This window comes from Cervus canadensis, chromosome 12 (genome assembly GCF_019320065.1).
Source record: "Cervus canadensis isolate Bull #8, Minnesota chromosome 12, ASM1932006v1, whole genome shotgun sequence".
Taxonomy (NCBI): Eukaryota; Metazoa; Chordata; class Mammalia; order Artiodactyla; family Cervidae; genus Cervus; species Cervus canadensis.
In genome coordinates this window covers 59,704,727-59,714,489 of record NC_057397.1, presented here as the reverse complement: position 1 = coordinate 59,714,489, position 9,763 = coordinate 59,704,727, and positions in this window count along the sequence as shown.

The following is a 9,763-nucleotide window of genomic DNA, read 5'->3' as shown; positions in this document are numbered from 1 at the left end:
TCTGCCACATTCTTTCCAGACCACAAAGATTGTTGAGTATCCCTCACAGATTTTTCTCTAGTGAAACAACCCAGCAGATAGAGGTATATGTGCCCTTGAACTGAGGATAGTGGAATTTTTGTTGCTAATTAAAATTTTAGTTTCATCCACGTAAAATTTTTATACAATAATACTCAGAGATCTTCAGTGTACAACTGGATGAGCTCTTTCAAATGTGTATACCTAACCAGACAGTAAAGTAGCTGCCTGCAATGCAGGACACCTGGGTTCAATCCCTGGGTCGGGAATATCCCCTGGAAAAGGAAATGGCAACCCACTCCAGTATTCTGGCCTAGAGAGTTCCACGGACAGAGGAGCCTGGCGGGCTACAGTCCATGGGGTTGCAAAGAGTTGGACACGACTGAGCAACTAATACATATACACATATACCTAACCAGCTCCCCAAATACATATAGGACATTTCTGTCACCCCAAAAGTTGTCTTCTGTTCCCTTCAATTCCTTCCCCACTCAAGAGGCAGCATTTTTCTTATCTTCTGAAACCATCAGTTAGGGTTTTTTTGTTTGTTTTCTGGAACTTCATATAAATGGAATCATGCAGTGTGCCCCTTTTTGGTCTACTTTTTTGTGTGTGTGGATTCTTGTTTTTGAGATTTATCCTTGTTGTTGCATGTATCCATAGCTTATTTTAATTGCTGACTAACATTTCATTATATAAATGTACCACTATTTGTTTATCCATAATGTTTTTGAGATTTATTCTTGTTTTTGTGTGTATCAACCTTCTGCTATTTTTTATTGCTGAGTAATATTCCATTGTGCAAATGTACTGTAATTTGTGTGTCTCTTCCCTTGTTGAGGGACATCTTGAGTGGTTTCTAGTTTTTGGCTGTTATAAATAAAGCTGCTTTAAAGATCCCTGTAAAAGTCTTTTTGAGGAAGTATCTTTTACCTAAGAGTAGAATTGCTGGATCACACAGTGTCTGTTTAACTTCAGAAGAAACTGTCTGACCTCTTTAAATCATGGTTGTATCACTTTACATTCCTGTGTGCTGTGCTAAGCCACTTCAGTCATGTGCGACTCTTGGGACCCCACGGACTGTAACCCTCTAGGCTCCTCTGTCCATGGGATTTTTCAGGCAAGGATACTGGAGTGGGTTGCCATGCCCTCCTCCAGGGAATCTTCCTGACCCAGGGATCGAACCCACATCTCTTATGTCTCCTGCATTGGCAGGCGGGTTCTTTACCACCTGGGAAGCCCTTTTACATTCCTACCAGCACTATATGAAGCTACAGTTGTTCCACATCCTCACTTATACTTGTCTTTCACTTTAATCATTTTAGTGGAAGTAACATGATTGGTATCTCTTTGGGTCAGTGGGGTTTTAGTGGAATTTTGTATATTGCTACACACAATTCAAGGCAGGACAGATGAGAGTGATAGGAGGACCCTGGCAGTAATCAAGGGTCCTGGTACTTTACATTCACTTTATCCCTGCCCTTCATCAAGTTCCACTAATTTTTCCTTCATAGGTTCCCCAAATCTGGCCTTTTTCCATTTTCAGAATTATCACTACAGTTAGTGCTCTAATGGTTTCTATTTTGGAGTTAAATCCCTGAACCCAGGCCAAACTCCAGCTCCTGTCCAGGAGAGAGGGGGTCCTTGAGGGAAGATGATATTCAGAAACGTGCCTCCCTCTCAGCTCCACCTCATCGCAGGCTGTTGGCCTCCTTCAGGACTATAACCTCACTGGAATACACAAGAGAGAGCAGACACACGGTTGTTCTATCTTGTGGAACAGAGAGTTTTTTGGGTATTGAAGTTGAGTTCCAGGAATCAGATAACTTAATCCAGTTATCATCAGAGCTTCACCATGAAAATACAGTCAAGGATGACTTCAAGGTTTTGAGTTTAAAAGGCTCTCTGTATAAACCCTTAGACTTTCATCTTTAGAAAACTGTTGGTTTATAGGAGCTCTCCAGGGTACTGGACTTTTGCCTGAAAACATCTCTGACACAGGAGACTTAAGGTTCCATGCCTGTGTATAACTAATATTTCTCTTTGTTTTGAACATTGTACTCCTTATGTGTGCGTGCGTGCACGTGTGTGTGTAAGTCACTTCAGTTGTGTCTGACTCTTTGTGACCTTACAGCCTGTAGCCCGCCAGGCTCCTCTGTCCATGGGATTCTCCAGGCAAGAATAACGGAGTGGATGGCCATGCCCTCCTCCAGGGGATCTTCCCAACACAGGGACTGAACCCATGTTTCTTATATCTCCTGTCTTGGCAGGTAGGTTCCTTACCACCAGCGCCACCTGGGAAGCCCTGTCCTCCTGATACCAGCTTTTAATTCTAGTGCAAATTCTGCATGCCTGTGACTATGTGTAAGATATCCCCTCTACTTTTCCATCTTCCAGCCACTATGTTAGGCCAAGCTACCATGGTCTTCCAACTTAGAGCTTCTGAAACTTTAATGTGCAAATGAATCACTTGGGAATCTTGTTAGAATGCAGATTCTGATTCCAGGCTTGGAGAGGAACCAATATTCTGCATTCCCAACCAACTTCTAAGTCAATTTGTGCTGCTGATCTGTGGACCACATGAGTAACAAGTCTCTAGTTTTCTCATTTCCACCCTTTCCTCTCAACACTAGGGTTATCATTTTGAAAACATAAAACCTTTCAGTGAATTCTTGTTATACTTGGGATGAAATCCAGACTTGTTATTGTGATCAGAAAAATCTTGCCCTGTGGACTAGCATGTTTACCTTCCTTGCCTTATTAGATGCACTCTTCCCCGCAATATTAGATGCACCCTTCCCCTCAGTCTCTACACTGCAGTTACAATGGAATTTTTATTTGTTTATTTGGCCGAGCTGGATCTCAGTTGTGGTATGCAGGATCTTTAGTTGTAGCAAGCGAGCTCTTAGTTGCTGCATGTGGGATCTCGGTCCCTGACTGGGGATTGAACCCAGACCCCCTGCATTGGGAGTGTGGAGTCTTAGCCACTGGACCACCAGGGGAATCTCAGTCACACTGGACTTTGCCTGCACTTACAGAGGACCACATTCATCCCAACCCCAGGGGTTTGTGCACACCATTTCCTCTCCATGGAACGCCGCCCCCCCCACACCCCCGCTCTTGTGTAAGACTGCCTCTTCCTAATTCTTTAGGGCTCAGCTTAAATGTTCCCTTCTTAGAAATACCCAACCGGAAGGTAATCTCCATGGTACTGAGACATGTCTATTTATTCACTGTTGTACTCCTACCACATAGTACACATTCAATAGGTATTTGAGTAAGTATAAATACCACAAGCTCTACCAAACTGGTCTTGGTTAACTCAGTGTTTCATCAGTTACAAGTAGATAACTTGTTTTTCTGTCTGATACACCAGTCACTGATTGTCATATCCCTGAACAATTGCCCATAGCTTTCTAACTGTATCTCTAGAATTTCGTGCTCATTCATTCATCATATTCTCCCTCATCAGTAAATGAACCTGAAGCACCTGAATATGTTTACGTCCTAATGCCCAGAACCTGTTATTCTGGTGCCACACATAGCAAAAGGGATATTGCTTATGTGATGAAAAACCTTGAGATGGGAAGATTTTCCCAGATTATCTAGTATCAGAGTCAAAAGAAATGTGATGACAGAGCAAAACTAGACAGAGAAAGAGATTTGAAGTTGCTTTGAAGATGGAGGAGAAGCAGTCATGAGCCAAGGAATGCAGATGGCGTCTGAAGTTTGAAAAGGCAAGGACATGGATTACTGTCTAGAGCCTCTGAAATAATACAGTACTGCTGACCTGTTTTAGACTTCTGACCTCCAGAACTGTAAGATAAGAAAAACGTGTTGTGTTGAGCCACTATATTTTTGCAGTTTGTTACATCTGGGGCTTCCCTGATGACTCAGATGGTAAAGAATCTGCCTGCAATTCAGGAGACCCAGGTTTAATCTCTGGGTTGGGAAGATCCTCTAGAGAAGGGGATGGCAACCCATACCAGAATTCCATGGACAGAGGAACCTGGTGGGCTATAGCCCATGGGGTCGCAAGAGTCAGACACAATGGAGCCGCTAACACTAACACTGCATCTGCGATAGAAAATGAATACAGTTAATAGCACAAGGGGCCCTCCACAAGCCAAGTTCCCAGCCAAGGGGCAGCTCTGCGAGTCGGTCCTTCTAAACAGAAATATCAAGCCTACAACGTTAACTCTTGCTTATAGAAGCCAATAGCCAGCCAATTACCAAACAGATGTGAGAAACTAGCCAAGATTAGCGGAGCTGCTCACCCTATCCACCATGAGTGAGCTCAGCCAAGACAAAAAACACTTCACGGCACAATTATTATCATGGGCAAAAGTAAGTGCTTATTGTTTTAAGTCACAGAGTTTTATGGTGATTTGTTACACAACAATAGCTAGCTAAATTATATGTCATTTAAGGTCTTTGATAGGAATTCATGAGCCCAAGCCACACACCCATCTTTTGTTGAAGAACTGTTGTATTTATACTGGTCTATTTCATGCCACCCAAGCAAACTTTGTTCCTTCCTGACACTGTACCTTCCTCCATGTGATTGCTTCATTTGGAGGGCCCTTTCCATTCACATCTTTGCCTCCTATTTCGGAATGTAATTGACAAGCACTTGGCATGTACTTTGTTGAGCATCCAAGCTTCCAAGTCTAGTCAATTGATTGCATTCGGAATTTGGTTAGGATCATGCAGTGTGTTACTAGTATTAAAAAGGTTTTTAAGGCATTGCCATCTGTAGGCTCTCAAAAGAACAAATACTTAGAAAACACTTTCTCTTAGATGAGAAAGTAGAATTGGTGAGATAGCTGCCAGTTATTTTTTTCTGTTATTGACAGGCAGATTTATTGACTTTTTAAGTGCTTTGTTGTTGTTGTTCAGTCACTAAGTTGTGTCTGACTCTTTGCGACCCCATTGACTGCAGCACGCTTGGCCTCCCTGTCCTTCACTGTCTCCCGGAGTTTGCTCAGATTCATGTCCGCTGAGTACTTATGGAACTCTTGTTTCCTAGGCCCCATAGCCAGGACTATGGTACTCTCACTGGCACTTTATTATTGTATTTATAAAAGCTATAAGTGCATGTCTGGCCCAAAGTTAGGCAACTTGTTGTATTTCATCGGCATCTTAAGAATTAAGCTAGTTACAGAGTCTTGAAAGCAGGTAAGAGCTGCAAATCTTTTTGACAATCACAAAATTGCCAGTCGGCAAATGCTCTCATTGGGTTGTAAAAAAGAAACACAACAGCTAATATTTATGGAGTGCTTACTCTTCACAAAGCCTTGGGCTTGCTCATGGGGATACAGAAGTGAATAATACAGAAAAAGTCCTTAACCTTACGGAATTTGTAATAGATTGTAAACACAGTAATAGTTAAAGTCAAAAGAAAATATCTCCTGAGGTCAGCAATGAGATATAAAGGCATTTGAAGGTGAAAAAAGTCAGATAATTATTGTGTAATACCAAGAATATTCTTATGTCTTTTGTATAATAAAAACTATTTCTAAATTTTGTGTCAATATTCCTCTACACAACAAATATTTACTGAGTGCTAATTATATTATAGGCATGCTATCTGACACCAGGAAGACATGGAAAAGACCAATATAATCCCTGCCCTCTTGAACTGGATTCCATCTAAATATTAACAGCACCTGGTCAAGATATCTGGGGCCATGAAAGTGTGGTTTATATTGCATTATTTGTCTATTTTGCATAATTGAAATTTGTATATTTTGTTAAATTATCTGAAAGTGAAAGTTGCTCAGTTGTGTCCAACTCTTTGCGGCCCCAGGACTGTACAGTCCATGGAATTCTCCAGGCCAGAATGCTGAAGTGGGTAGCCTTTCTCTTCTCTGGGTGATCTTCCCAAACCAGGGATTGAATCCAGTTCTCCCTCATTGCAGGTGGATTCTTTACCAGCTGAGCCACCAGGGAAGAGAAGCCCAAGAATACTGAAGCAGGTAGCCTTTCCCTTCTCCAGTGGATCTTCCCGAACCCAGGTCTCCTGCATCTCAGGCAAATTCTTTACCAGCTGAACTACCAGGGGAACCCTATCTGACACACTCCTAAAACTTAGTTCTTTTTCTGGCTAAACTCTTTGATAGAGAGACATGTATATATATATATATTTAAATTTATTTATTTTAATTGGAGGATAATTGCAATAGTGTGATGGCTTTTGCCAAACATAAACATGAATCGCCCATGGGCATACGTGTCCCCTCCTTCCTGACCCCCTCCCCACCCCGTCTCTTCACGTTGTCACAGAGCACCGGCTTTGGGTTCCCTGCATCATACATCAAACTCCCACTGGCTATTTTGCATATGGTAATATATATGATTCAATGCTATTGAGAGACATGCATATTAATCGAATGGTCAGAGTTAGATTATGAATGAGCTGCAAGAATAAAAGAGCTAACCCTGGAACTTCAGGTGATGTTGTCAATGGATTCCCCATGTATCTCACTATTTGTTTGGTAACTGTTGTGAAAGAGTCTTGGGCTTGAAATCCAGAGTTCTAGTTTCCATTTTTCCATGAAACAAGGCTGTATGATTTAGGGGCAAATCACTTCACTTCTTGTCTCCTAAAAGATAGGAATTTTAGCTCTGCTCAGCTCCAATGACCCATAACTCTCTGATCCATTTTCCCATACAGGTGTTACCTGTATTCCTCTCAAAGTTTAAGTCTGTTAGAGAGAACCAGCTATTCTGAGACAGCACTGCCCTGTAAGGCTCGTGTGTTACTATCACTCATTTCAACAGCAGAACATAAAGCAACAAAGAAGGCTTCTTTTTGTTTAGACAAGCAAGGTTTGGGGCACAAGCCACAATCCATGAGATCTCAGACTGTGAAAGCCTGTTCTAGCCCCTGTCTCAGAAGGGACACTTGGCTTTGATTTCAGGATGTTAGCCCTGACCTGGGGACCAGGACAAAGAGGGGTGGGGCCAGGGCATGAGAAGCTTTTGTCATTCTGCTCACCCACAGACCCATGGGCGGAAAGTGGTGCATGGATTTGACCTTTGAATTTCTTTTCTGCTGTGGAGCCTGAATCATTCTGCTTTAACTGCCGGGAACCTCTGAGGGCTCAGGCTTGGCAATTACACCAGCATCCACCAGGGGTAGGTTAGGGGGATTTCTTAACTTGAAGATGTAAGGAAGAATCAAACAAAATGAAAATATGATACTATTCTTAAAATCCTCTGAACTAATAATGATGCTTTAAGAGTTTCAGGATCCAAAAAAAAAAAAAAAAGAGTTTCAGGATCCTGGTTAGAGGGAACCCGTCTGATTGCTTCTCACTAAGGAATCTTGCACATAAAATCTCTGACAGCACCAGACCGATGGCTCATTCCTTAAACCCTGGGTGAAGAATGATAACGTACGTGCTCAGTCATTTCAGCTGTGTCTAACTCTGAGACCCTAATGGACTGTAGCCCGCCAGGCTCCTCTGTCTGTGGGGTTCTCCAGGCAAGAATACTGGAGTGGGTTGCCATGCCCTCCTCCAGGGGATCTTCCCAACCCAGGGATGGAGTCCACATCGTCATTGACAGGTGGGTTCTTTACCACTAGTGCCACCTGGGAAGCCCAAGAATGATGACAAGGGAAATAAATATTTATGAGACTATCTGGGGCATCAGGATGTATGGAGAACCATTAATGCATTAAATTCAGAGGGCCGTTTTTACAGTCTTTATTGAATTTGTTATTCAGTTCAGTTCAGTCACTCAGTCGTATCCAACTCCTTGCGACCCCACGGACTGCAGCATGCCAGGCCTCCCTGTCCATCTGGGAGTTTACTCAAACTCATGTCCATTGAGTCAGTGATGCCATTCAACCATCTCATCCTCTGTCATCCCTTTCTCCTCCCACCTTCAATCTTTCCCAGCATCAGGGTCTTTTCAAAGGAGTCAGTTCTTCACATCAGGTGGCCAAAGAATTGGAGTTTCAGCTTCAAAATCAATCCTTCTAATGAATATTCAGGACTGATTTCCTTTAGGATGGACTGGTTGGATCTCCTTGCAGTCCAAGGGACTCTCAAGAGTCTTCTCCAATTTGCTATTATATTGTGTCTATTTTGGGTTTATGGCCATGAGTCACATAGGATCGTAGCTGATTGACCAGGGATTGAATCTGCATCCCCTGCGTTGGAAGGCAAAGTCTTACTGGACCTCCAGGGAAGTCCCTCGACAGGTGTTTACAAAGCTATTGGCAGGGTTGAAGGGTTAAGGACAAGGGAGATAGCAGCAGGATGGGGCTACTGACAGTATAACATGGAAGTGGTTTACAGAACCCAGAAAGCGGGTGGGGTGGGGGGCTGTGTGGGGAGGCCACCCTCACAGAAGCTGTGGCCGGGTTGGAAGAACACAACTAGTCCACAAGATCGGAAGGGAGGGAGCATCAGACCCTGGGCAATAAATGCTCTTCCATCACTTCCCTTCCCTCTCCCTCAATATCCTGCCAGTACCTCCTTGTGGCTGAACCCAACTAGAAACAAACCCGTTTTTACAGCTTGTGTGAGTCAACCCGCCAGGGCTCAGAGCAGGATGGAGAGACAAAGCAGAAAGTACCCAGTAGAGTCAGTAGTAAGATCTCCTCTGTTCCAACTCGTGGAGGAGACAACCAGTGAATCTAGGTTAGAAAGACCTCTGAACCATCAATCACCCAACGGAGACCCAGCATGGGAAACAGGCGAGTCCCCTGGTGGTTCACCTCAAGAAGTAAATAAGAGACCACTTCCAACTAGTACCTCAGTTTTATGTAGAGAGTACTTCTAAACTCCAGGAGAGTTTGAAGACAATTTGTTCTCTTTAGTGATGTACGCTTTCTCTTTTATAGACAAAGTCTCCTGCGTTGGCAGGTGGGTTCCTTACCACTAACGCCACCTGGGAAGCCCATATTAAACTCTTGGCCCCTTAAAAAAACTCTTAGCACTATAACCTTGCATACACAGTACTCAAAATATAATGCCTATGTTTTGTGGTTTCTCACTGGGAACAAGAAAAGATGTCGGTTGTGACCGCCATCTTGAAAACTCCACCACCTCTGTCTCCCAGTCGCTCAGCTCTACATTCCTCTGACCTCTGGGGAGGGGGAAGCGATAACAGAGGAGACCACAGCACCTCTGTTAGCTGTGTCCCCGCCTTTGTTGTTGGTTTAACCACAGTTTCCCACCTGTGCCCTACCTCAGCTGCATATTTTTAGCTATTACCCCCATTCCTCTTTGCAGCATGCATATTCCCTAAGAGCAAATCCAGAGACATTTCTTAGTCTTCATCTTCCTTGGCAAGAAGAATGGTTATTGCATGAAGACCACTTGGAGCTGTGGGATTCAAGAAAAAGAATGAAAATGATGAATTAATATCATTTGCACATATAAAGCATCTGCTTTTATCAAAGCAGAACGTAAGAGAACATTTCTAACCTGCTTCAAATTATTTGAAGTTCCACTCTTACCATAATAATAGAGTCAATAGATTTGCTTATAATTCACTGATCATGTTCTACTCTATTTTAAATCAGCATTTCTCAAACCATGCTCTGTGCAATACCTTTTCTGAAGACTGTTGGGAGTTAACACAACATTTAAAAAATCCCTTGCTAGTAAAATAGGAGGGAAGGTGGGCTCCATAAAATTTAAATTGTAGGACCTCTCAGAGCATTGAAATGAAAAGTGTATACTGCAAATCTCTAAGGGAGGTTGTGGCGTGCATTATTTTCCAAATT